At 48.1% G+C, this 12092-nt stretch overlaps 1 protein-coding gene across 8 annotated transcripts in view; it reads left to right on the top strand.

The window, feature by feature from the left end:
• Positions 1-11862: 11862 nt before the first annotated feature.
• Positions 11863-12092, top strand: part of EYA1 (EYA transcriptional coactivator and phosphatase 1) — a 164449-nt gene continuing 164219 nt past the window's right edge. For 3 of the 8 annotated variants that reach the window (XM_042036291.1, XM_042036292.1, XM_042036290.1), the window contains exon 1: positions 11864-12016. The gene's annotated coding sequence lies outside the window, so the exon portion shown is untranslated. Of the gene's footprint in view, positions 12017-12092 lie in introns of all 8 variants that reach the window. The other 5 variants (XM_042036293.1, XM_042036295.1, XM_042036296.1 and 2 more) reach the window with 3 other exon arrangements.

Raw genomic sequence — 12092 nt, 5'->3', positions numbered from 1 at the left:
CCTCTGCGCGCAAACTCCCGCCCCCAGGGCGCCCGTCTGCTCCTCCTTCAGCGTATGCCCGACGGCCTTCCTACGAAAACTGTAAAACCCCAGTGCTGGATTTTAGTGGCTTAAAACAGAGACCTAAAGGAAAAAAAAAAAAAAAAAAAAACGCAGCAGCGTTTCAACAAACCCCATAAACCCGAGATGCGAGAGCTAGAGAGAAGAGAAAGGGGGAAGGACGAAAGTATCAGTAGGAATAGCAAATAGCTTAGTTTTCACTCCCAGACACCATAACTTGTTTTACGATTAGTGATCTGTTTAAAGATTTGTCCTGGAAGTACTTGATATTGGGTTACAAAAGGTTACGTTAATTGCATTAAGCCATAATGACCCATGAAGCACTGCAAAGACTTAGAGAAATCACGCTTCTTCCGTAAAGAGATAAAAGTAATAAATAAGTAATAAAAAATAAAATAAAATAAAATAAAGTGGGGGCGCGACAGGGCGGCGGGGCGGGAGGCACGGGACTCCGACGGAGGGAGCAGAGCGGGAGGCAGCGCCCCAGTCCCGGTGGGCTCCAGCCCCGGCCCCGGGAGCCCTCCCGGGTGCCCTCGCCCCCCGCCCGGCACTGCCCCGGCGGGAGGGCGTGTGGCGGCCCTGGGCACAGCCGCCTGCGTTATGGTCCGGAATTAAATGTGTCTACTAATAATCTATAGTCTCGCTCGCCGGGGCAGAGCAGACAAACAAAATCGTCATTCCAAATGAAAAGAAAACACTATTTCTTAGAAGTGTTTAGGAGGGTGCACAGCGGGGCATATTTTCTTTCTTACTGGCAAGAGTTTGTAACTGGATCCCCTAACATTACTGAGAACATGAAAACATGAAACAAAAGTATTGATCCAAGAATTCGCCGAAGAAAAGTATTCAAATACACACTGGTTTATTTGAATTTTTTTTAAGGTTACATCAGATGTTTACGGGGGAAGTCCAAGCTTGTGATACAGCCCCTGCGTGCCCCATTCAAACATATGCGGAGGAAAGTGTCATTTGTGTTGTTAAATTTACATTATGTTCACTTTAATTGCATCAGCTGCTAGTTAGATCTAGGAAAAATGGCATTTAAGAGGAAAATAGCAATCATCTTCAGAAGACTGCAGCATAATGGAGGAACCTAATTAATTTAACTTTGCAGTCTTCCATAATGGCTGCACTTTATCATTTCCACAGATGGAGCTTGAAGGAATTAACAATGCTGTTTATCCCAGCAGACATCTCTGACTGTGGTTAGCCAGTGGCAGATTTCCCACGTAAAGATGCATTTCTTCACTTGAGGGAAACCAACCCGAGCCCTGGCAATAGCTGTTGAAACTTGCTATTACTATATGTGTGTGGGATATTGAAAACCTGAGAAAATGCGCAATGTGTGTCTTTTTATGGTCTCATCAAGTGACGGTGGAAGAAGACAGAGTGTTTCCTTGCTTACCAGAGCCAAGACTTTTCCAGTACCATTTCAATTTCTCTTCCTCTATTTTCTCTTTCACTATATTTTTTTCTTTACAATGTATCCTGCGAATCTTTTTTTTTCTTTTTTTTTTTTCCTTTAAAAAGCTCAGTACGCGTCTGTTTCTAGACGCATAGAATTCAAACTCTCTCCTAGGTGATTTGCAATGTTTACAGACTTTTTATGCTTGGGAAACCTGAGTAGACTTGAGGTAAGCACTCTTCCACACACAAAACACAGTAAAAACCGGATTATTTGAACAAGTTGATTGTTTATTATTTCAGGAAACAGTGCATTTTCCACGCTGCCATATTCTAGGGTGCACACGCACTCACACCCTCCAGTCACTCATGGGTGTCAGAGGGGAATAGGAAGGGAGAGATATGCCGTGATACCAACCTAGGGATGAACCACAGCAAATAAATGCTCAACACCATTATCTGGATAGCTGGGCGATTAAAAAGTGTTGTTTGGCACCTTTGAGAAGGGTATTTGTTACCCCAGCAGCAGGAACCTGAGGAGTTAGCCACAGCAGTGAAGCAGATGAGCACATTGTCGACACGGTTGTCTCTTCCCGCTCCTGTACAAACAGAAACGTTTTGCAGGGGCTCGGAGACAAGGATGGTTCTGCGTTCTATGTGCTTATGTATTCGAGGCGGGTCTTAAAGTGTATTGCTTTTTTTTTTTTTTTTTTTTAAGGTTTATGGGCATCCGGAGTTTAGTGTTGCTGTTGATTTGCGGGAGGGGGTGAGGCGGGGTGGAAAAGGGCGGGTTTGTGCACTTCTGAGTGCCTGGCAAGCAAAGCTCCCATCCTTGAACTTAGACCTTACCACTTCCCAGAATTACAACCTGGTACCGTTCTTACACCCTGACAGTGAGAGCGTCTTTTCTATCCCTCGTTTGTACGCAGCAGCGTCCGAGAGAAACCAGTTCGCACAGAAAAATGCCGGGCTGCTAGTAAAATTCATACAGCTCTCAGTTGCTATAAAGTAAAGGTTAATGGCAGCCCAGCAGCCACCTGGGCTGCTTGCGCCGTGTTATTTAGGAAGGCAGCTTTGGATCCAAACCTGAATTTGTTCATCTGGCAGGTATCTCCATCACCAGCCATTGGAGTGACAATGAATATCTACGTCATACGAAACACTCATTTCTCTCCTTGTCAGAATAAGTCCCCGGCTGCTGCGAGCATGGGGTGGAGAAGCGCCTGCCTTTCATCCCAGCCAGGAGTGCACGGCGGCTCCGATGCCACGGCTCCGTCAGGCAGGTACTGCAGGGAGAGTGCTGGGATTTGAGCCGGTGACGTGCGCCGTGACGCGAGCCCAGCTAATGAGGAGATAGTGATGCCGCTTCGCTAATCAGTTCGAAGTCTTGAGCATTGGCCATCTGAAAATAACCCGGCACATCTATGTGTCTAAACTTCCTTGGGGAAGAGAAAAAAAAATTTAAAAAGGAATATAAGGAAGAAAGGGCACAGAAAGTAGCGCAGGGCATCTCGGGCTCCGGCTGGCACGTAGTTGAAGTCTGAGCGAGGGGCAAAACGCGAGGTTACACCAGAAAAAAAGAAAAAGAAAACAAACAAACAACAAACAAACAGCAGCCAAAACTCGGGGGAAAAGGAGAATAGACACGGCCGCGCGGTGAATCCCGCATCGGCACGCCGGCACGGCAGCGCCTACGAGCCGGCCGCACCTGCTCTCCCCGCGGAAGCCCCCGCGCAGACCCGCCGGGTCCCCGTGGGTGCCCACAGGCTGTCGGTGCTGGAGATCCAGGCAGGTGCTGGAGAGCCGAGGGGGAGCTCTGCGGTCTCCCGGGGAAGGGGTGGGGGTGCTGCCGGGTGTCGGTGATGCCGTCGCTGCGGGTGGTTAAGTTTTGCTTATGATGTAGGAGTACGCCGCTGTGGGACCGTGACGCTCTGCAAATCCCGCCCGTGTTCCAGCCCCTTCCTTACTCTATAGTCACATATTCCCGGTGATACTGATTTCACTAAAAATAAAGTTGTTGGGGTTTTTTTTTTTTTAAGCCGGCAAAGTGTAGCTATTAAAAAGATAGAACACAAATCCCAGCGGGAAGCCTTCCCGCATGCTGCGGGATCCCACTGTTCCCTCGGAGGTGCGGGAGGGCCGCGACGGCCCCCGCCGTCCCCGCGCCCCGCACAGAGAGGTGGGCGGGAGAGGAGCGGCCGAGGCGAGAGCAGAGCATGGAGCGGGAGGCGGCCGCTCCTCCCCTCGGCTCGGGGAGAATCGCCCGGGAATCCAGGAGGACTTTCTTGTTTACCCGGCCCCAGTGGACCCCGCTGGTGCTACCGCTGGTGCCGTCACCCCAGGGAGGTGAACAGAGCAGCGGGAGCGGAGGGAGATTGTGGGGGCGGTGGTCAGCCAGGAGATGGGAAGGCTGCAAGGCCAGCTGCTCTGTAGTTGGGAACTGGGCTGTTCTTGTCCTGCTCAGCCAGGGAACAGAGCTCCTGTGCGCAGGCAGCAGCATCCTCCCCCTGCCTTGCCTGAACATTCGGAGACCAAACCTCCCTGGAGTTCCTGCAGAGCTGACCTGCAACCGGGACATCAGGGCCTGAGCAGAAGTTCTGACGCACTCCCCGGTGTCACATCCCCCCGCCTTCCTCACTCATCACCCCGCAACTCAGGCTCCCTTCTGCTCCGTTCCCAGCGCAAGCCGCTCATGCAGCGGCAGGGCTGGGCCGGCCGCAGGTAGGGCGCGGGGCAGGGCGGCTGCGGAGGGCGGGGAGGCTACGAACGCCTCTCCCGGCTCTTCCCGACGCCGAGAGCGCTCCGTCCGAAGCTTGAAACGGGGAGAACACGTAAATCTTAAAATCTCCTATGAAAATTAATAAAAACACACGAAATCCTAGACAGTCCATAGTAACTGATTTTTATCTACCGTTTTACGCGCTTCATTATCCACCTAAATATAACCACCCCGTGATTTAACGTAGTTCACGGAGACCACAGGCATTTTTGGCTTCCCTTAGCCTTTTCATTCTAGCGCTGGCAATGGCCTGACTTCAGACTTCTCTCAACATTTGACTGTATCTGGGGGTTGGGATAAGACCAAGGAGGAAGAAACAGATTGCATTCGATGTGTTTGTCTCTTCACTTCAGTGGTGCCACTTCAAACCAACTTGGGGAACCCCAAGCGCTTCAAACCCTGTTTTTCGGTACTCGTCCCCGTGCCCTCGTTGTCTGTCACCGTTATGTCCCGCCAGGCCGTTTCTCTGGAAGCTGGAGACCCCGGTCAGGCTTGCGGGAGGCGGGGGTTGGCTTTAATCAGCGTAGTCAGAGAACCAGAATCAGGTGTGGATTTGTTTCAGGGCATGTTTGCATCAATCAGTATTTTCGTTACAATCTTGTCAACAGTTTTAATTCAAAGCGTATGCTAAAGCCGAAGAAACTGAGCCGTACAAGGGAGAGAGTTATTTTTAGAAAAATACTGTTAAACAAATTGGCATGGACGAAATATTCTGACGGTACTAGAGGCTAATATTTTTTTTCTTAGCTTTATCGACAACGAGATGGCTCGATGCTGTGTGGCAGGGAGGTCTGTAATTTTAGCGAGCTTCGACCGTGGCCTGCCAATCCAGAGGAGCGCACCTTCTCCTCCTGAACCTTTCCCTGTCCGTCTGTGCCAGGCGCAGATACAGCTCTGAGCTTTGCCCAGCACCGGCAGCGGCGGTGCGAGCACTGAGGGTCTGCGAGCGCGGTCACAGCGGCATCCCTTGCGCGCCTTGGGGCGTTCCGCGCCGCTCCGCACCCCCCTTCCCTCACCGCGCCCGCCCGCGCAGCGCCCCACTTGCAGCTCCCCGGGGACCCACGGCATCACCCCGATGCTGCGGGCAGAGAGGTGTGGGAGCCCTGATCGACTGCCCAGGCTTTGCGCGGCAGGCGGCGGAGAGGCTGTACTGGGGTTTGCGGGGGGCAGCCAATGCCAGGCGCGGAGAGCCGCGAGGCGCATCTCCCGCGGAGCCGGGGCCGACTCAGCCACCCCACCGCCCCACCTGGGAGGTTGAACTCACCGGATGAAAGGCTAACCCGACGGAGAAGCGCTCCTACCTGCGCTGTATTTTTGGCTTAGCTATTTGCGTGGGGCTGGGGGGCCCGGCTGCGCAGACGCCCTGCATGCGTCTGGCCGGCTCTTTTCGCTCCCGCTCTCCGGCATCCCCAGCTCACTTTTCACATCAAATAGGCCATTAACTTTTGATCCTGCCTGTTACATTCCAGGTTTCCCAGTGATATTTCCTGCACACTGAGCCCCCCCCCCCCCCCCGCCCCCACTTCGCATTTAAACACGACCCGGTAGATCTGAATTTCTGTCGAAAATGTAATTTTGAACATATGCACTCATTCGTCTCTTCGCGCTTGGCCTCACACCGAAATCCCTCTCGGAGGAGGGACCTAACGTTTTAGACGCCCCAGAAGAGCGTTGAATTTTTGACTTGCTTACATCTTTCAGCGACCGAGCCAGAATGAGACCTATTAAAGCACTGACTAATGCCCGCGAAGACAATTTCCATAATTTCAAAGTCCTTGCGCGGCTATTGGCAATGGCTGCGCTCAGGCGCTGCGAACAGCCAAAGGGATCAGTGAGACATTAGCTACTCCCGTTTAGAAGGTTGTTAAGCGGGAGCAGTGACTCAGTCTTTAGTCGAATAGGTCTTCTCTCCCCCGTATGATCTCCTAACTTCCTCTCTTGGCCATAAGAAACCACTGGAGCGACCGAACGTAGTGTTGGAGGAGCATCGCTAGGATACCACAGAAGGTCCCCTCAGCGAAACAGGGGTCGGTCCATGGTGGGTGGAAGGGGATGATTTCACGCATGGTTGCCCTCCAGTCCCGGCCCACCTTCCGCTTTCCCCGAAACCTCGCTGAGGGGGGGCCGAGGCGGCAGAGCCGCCGGGTAGGTGCCTGCCATGTACTTCGGAGCACCACTCAAGGCCTCCGTGTCCCTTGTGGGACCTCAAGCCTGGAAAGTCCCACCGAACAGCCAGGGAGGGGAGTGTTCAAAACACTGGGTTCAGCATCCCCAGGCCGGCTCCGCGCTTTCCCAGCCCCGCGGAGGCGGAGCGGGGCGGGCGGCGAGCGCGACTCGGCTGGGGCAGCTGCGGCCGGGAGGCACCGCTTCCCCCTACGCCCTGGTTTGTTCCTAGCACATTTGCACTGCCGAATTTCATCGTGGAAAAATATTTACTTAAAATTCGCCGTTTCGTTAATTTTTTTGACAATAAATTCTCTTTCTAGAGTATTTCCAGACGTGTGTTCGGAAGGGGCTTGAACAAACTCGGAGATGGTAATCTTAAGCATTTCTCCCCAGATACCTAAGGATGATACTTTTTCCAATTAACCTGTCAGAAATGTGTTGCAATGCCTTCATATACTTTTACTCATTAAAAGAATACAATTCTTTTGTTTTGCCATCATTACAATAAATATTTGCCTTGTTAATATTTTCTTCGAAGACATTTGAACCTCCTGTTACAAACACTATTTTTCTCAAATATACTAAGAATTTTTCTTTATTGAACCTAGTGAGGATATAGGTAATGACAGATAAGCAAGACTTAACACTGTCGGCAAAAATGATTAAATTACACGGACCAGCCTCTCGCTGCTGGGAGTTAAATCGAGTCATAATGTTCTAAAAAAAACAAAGAATGTGAAATACATACAAGTTTCCCCAGACTCTTTTGATTGAACTTCTGTACTTGATAAACGGCACTTCAAAACTTGCAACAGTGACTGTACTTAACTACTTTTACCAACGGTCTTATGTTAAATAATGCACAAGTCCATGTTTGCAGAATATGACATTAAACAAGTGGCTTGTCACTCTGTACGGTTCAGCCTCCCGTTAATACCTACGTTAGGTACACAGGCTTCTGATTTCAGGCCTTTACTGCTGAAAAATCTCATCTACAGTTGTGGAGAGAGCAAAATTAAAGGTGTTCTTCCACTGCACATGGAGTATTCAGTTTTAAAATCTTAATGAGCTAAGGCACAATTAAAATTCCCAGACAGTTTAAAATATAGGATTTCATTGATAATCTACTTTATAATCTGGTTTTAGCCAGTTATTTCATGGAGTAAAGTTCTGTCAATCCATGTATTCATAAATAGCTCGGTGGGTAGTTTCATTAAAACCTAAGTGTCTACAGAGTTGGATCTTAGGCAGCATTCGAGATTAATTTTCTGATACTGCAAAAAATAGTGCTCAAAAGTCATTGGAAGTCAGAGGGACTTCTCCCACTGACCTGGAGGCTGTGGGAAGTTTCTATCTGCAGCACCACAATTAGCAGACTATGAAACTGGAAGACGATCTTATCTGCTCCTCCAGACAATGCTAAATTGCTGCTTTCCCCACCTACCTCCATCTTCATTAGTTCTAGACAACTACTTATCAAAAAGATAACAACAAAGTAATGTATTATTGGGGGGCGGGGGTGGGGGATGAGCAGCATAGCAGAGGGAAAAGTATTTTAAATTATATTTAAATCATCCTATCACATGGAAGATAACAAACAGTGGAGGTACTGAAAACATGAGCATTACATATGAAAATGGTGGGTTTTGGAATAAAGTATAACCAAGAGTTAGAAGACAAGACATTAACATTTGAATGGACTATTTGTTATTTGTCTTCTCGTGGGACCTTCTAAAGGAGTAGGTGGAGGTCTGTTGTCACATGTGGCTCACCAACATGGCATTATGGGGACCAGTTTGTACTGTATCCCAACAGCATCTGTCTCATAAACATTTCCAGGTTCCATTAGAAGCCATTATGCACCGTTTGAATATTGTCTGTTTTCGTAGTAATAAAAAACTTACTTTTAATTACATCTACAGCTACCTAAGGATGGCATCTGACCCTGGATCTGAAAAGCTGAGTTTTATTTGTCCTTCCTTGCGTGGATAAGTTAGGTTTATACTCATGGCAGTGCTTTTGTTCATAACAAAATGCCTGTCTGTGACTGAAGGAATCAAAGTCTGAAAAGACTTTGAGGGAGACAAAAGAACATTTACTAACTAAGGAGGTCCTGTTTTATACTTCCTTTCTAGTATGAAACTTAAGTAAAACATATTTTAGAAACTGAATGTAAGCTTGAGTTGCTTCTAGAAAGTTAAACCTGCGTGCTGGGATTTTTTTAACTCATCAGGGCAAGGTAGCAGCACACTATGGTAGACCTGATTCTGAAAGAAAATGTCATACAGATAGGACACAACAATGTTCCTGGTAATGAACTCAAATCCTCCAGTATCCTAAACCACACTGTATTCTCGAATGATGAATTTTGTATTTGGATCGCTTGCTTAGTTGAAAGAAGTGTAAAGACAGCTCCCTACTGGCAAAATATCTGAGGAGATTACAGAATGCTGTTTATTCCAACTGGTGTCTGGAATAAATTATGTTCAAGAAATTGGCTCCTGATACTCCTATTTCAGATGAGAACTTGTACAGAGTGCTAAGTCCTAACACTTCTGGCCAAACCATAGGCTTCATTAGGATTTGCCATTCATCATACCTGCCAGGAGCTCTCAGATTTGGAGAGGTGCTTGTTTTGAGCAGTGAAAGAATAACAGAAGAGAAACTGTTTACCTTGGCATTACTGTCAGTTCTCAAATGCAGCGGTCTTTCAAATTTCAGGGCTATGAGTTGTCAGACCTAATATGCTTTCTTACTATTCCTACTGAAATTCATTAGCTACATAAGGAAGACCCACACTAGTTTAAGCTGACACTAAAGGTCGAACAAACCACTTAACATTTCAGGGGTTTCTATTGCAGATAAGGGGATAAACGGCAGCAGGTGACCTGACAGCTCTTGGGGTGGGAGGGAGTTTCCACAACTGGTTTTTAATCCAGTAGCAACAGCAGACGCTTGACAACTCATTAGACTGGACTCTAGGAAGCAGGATGGCAATCTGACTGCTGTTCTAAACATTTTGATCTACAAGCCATGTTTACCAGTTTCCTATTGTGAGGGGTAATTATGCTGTTTTTTTACTCAGTGCCTAACTATTATATAGGCTTCACTTGATTCTTCTCACAACCTTAACAGCTCAAAACCCTGCAGAAAAGGAAAGCTAAAAGAAACACTGCAAAGCCAAATCTAAGACAATCCACATCACCTACCACCACAATGTCCAGGGCTTCCTGTAGGAAGGAGCTCCACTCTTTTACTTTCACAAACAAGTTGAGGGTTTTCATGAGAGCATGGTTCTCCTTGGAGTTGTATTGCCAGCATTCTCAAATGCCTGTGCAACAATTCTGCTCATGCTGCAGCTAACATTGACATTTTATTCTGAGGTATCCAACACAAAAGTAAGAGCATACCTGGGGAATTAGATGTGCTCTGGCAGAGACCTTAAATATTTCCAGTATGTGTATAGTTTTTGAATACTCTACTACTTGCTCAAAATTACTAAATACATAGGAAATACGACTCTTTGAATTTTTTTTTACCAGCAAGATTTCTAGGTGGAAAAGGACAGAATTTGGACACACACTTAGCCCCACACCTGACTTTGAAAAAAGGCTTCATGCCAGAGCAGATAGCCAAACAAGGATCATGAATTTCTGAAGAAACTGCGTTACAAGGTAGAATATGGGCTGCACGTGTCTATTCCGTAAGTCCAGGACAAAGTATGTTGCAGAGATGTGGTTTTCCATTTTGCTTGTAGGGATTTTTATGGAATCACATGTGCTCTTCTCCATTATATAATCCACTACAAGGGAGCAAGTGGACCTGCGACTTTACCTTTCTTTAGTCTTTCTCATAATCTGTGAACCAAAATTTTTACACATTCTAGATCACATTTAGATCACATTCTCACCTCATGTATGCTACAGCAATTCAACCTGCTTCCCTGCAGTATAAAAATCCATAATCCCATCGTTGTGGGTCAAGGTGAGTTTTGGCTACTGCATTTAGTGGGAATTAAAAAAACCTCTGTTTTGTATCTTAAAATTATAACGAGCTAGAAATACAATGTTCAAGTAATACAAGTACAATGACAATTTAAAAAAAATATATACATATAAACATCCCATATTTGTCAAGTCAAAATACAGCCTAATGGATTCATTTAACTTCAGAAGAATGTGGACTCCATCTCTGTCAGTATTTTGCACATGGCCCCATGTGTGACATTTTAATTAACTTTCACCCTTTAGTTTACAGGATTGGAGAAGAAACAAGTGGAGGAAAAAACCCTTCAATTTTTTAGAAAGTTAAAATGGATTCCATGTGATTTGCATCCTTCAGGACAAACATTAGATATTCTAGTGATTTAAAATGGTGTTGCTTGTATACCTACATAAATGCTACATAATTTCAAATTCTTTATAGGTAGAGATATTTTTATGACTTTATGTAGAGCTAAAGTTTTTTACTTTCTGAAACTGGCATAAAAGCACACCAAGAAAGCTGGGAAAATAGCACGAGAGTATGTACTGAAGACAAAGAAATGGAATGGAAGAACTCGAAGCAATGGCAACTTTCTTTTTTTCCTTCTGGTTTAAGGAAGAAGAAAGGGAGGAAGAAAAGGCCTAGACTGCAGTGTCCATATTTACAGTATAGGTAAAAAACCCCAGCAGCTATGCTTACTTCCATGTCTGGACCAGGTTGCCAGACTGAGCAGGGCTTTCATTGGAATGCCATGCTACACACCTTATGCAGGGTCTAAGTTCAGGTCTCTGGGATGGGGAAGTGAAGAGGATGTTCTACCACTGTTCTGCAGTGACTTTGTACCTGAAGCATAAGACATATGGAATCTGACCCATGCTTTTTCTCTCTTCATGGGTAATGAGGAGGGGTGGATGTGTACAAGCTCGGATTTTAGGGATGATCCGAAGTCCGCGGGGTCAGGTGCCACGTGCCTAGCACAGCTGCTCTCAGTGCGGCATTCCCATGCAGACCTTGACGCTTTGACTCATTCTGTGCCTTCAGCGATGGCTTTACCCACGATGGCGAGGAGCGGTGTCAGACAAGCCCCTGGGGCCGGGGGATGCTGCCGGTACCTTTCCGACTGCCCACCCTGCGGCCCCGCCGCCAGCCGGGCTCGGGGAGTTTAATCTGCAGCCGTCCCTTACCTCCCGACAGCGCTGCAGGAAGCCGGGATTCCTCAGGGCCCATCCTTCCCTCGCTAGTAACACCTTAATTCTTAGAAATAAAAGAAAATTTAATAATAATAATAGTAATAGTAATAATAATAATAGTTTTTTAAAAGCGTGTGTTGGTGGGGCGGGCACGGGGGCGGCCAGCGGCGCTCTCCTGTGTGACGGCGGGCCGAGAGCGGCGGCAGCGGGCGGCGCGGCCGGGCAGGCGCGGTGCTGCCGCCGGGCGAGGCGGCGGCGGCGGGAGGAGGCGGAGGAGGCGGTCGAGCCGCTCCAGGGAAGTTTCCTCGCCGCCGCCTCCCCGAAACCCCTCCCCGCCAACCGCGGCTCCGCGCTCCTCGAAACTTACCGCCGGGCGCCGCTCCTGGGGAGCCGCCGGGCCCGCGCCGCCGCCCCGCGGAGGAGGCCCCGCGGAGTAAGTGCAGCCGAGCCGAGCCGAGCCGAGCCGAGCCGTGCCGTGCCCGGGCGGCGGGGCCGCGGCCGCCGCCCCC

The sequence above is a fragment of the Corvus kubaryi genome, unplaced genomic scaffold, assembly GCF_017639235.1.
Source record: "Corvus kubaryi isolate FWS band 111438036 unplaced genomic scaffold, C.kubaryi_AGA036_p1.0 37385, whole genome shotgun sequence".
Classification (NCBI taxonomy): domain Eukaryota; kingdom Metazoa; phylum Chordata; class Aves; order Passeriformes; family Corvidae; genus Corvus; species Corvus kubaryi.
The sequence above is the reverse complement of the archived record's forward strand: the minus strand, read 5'-3'. Positions and strand labels throughout refer to the sequence as shown.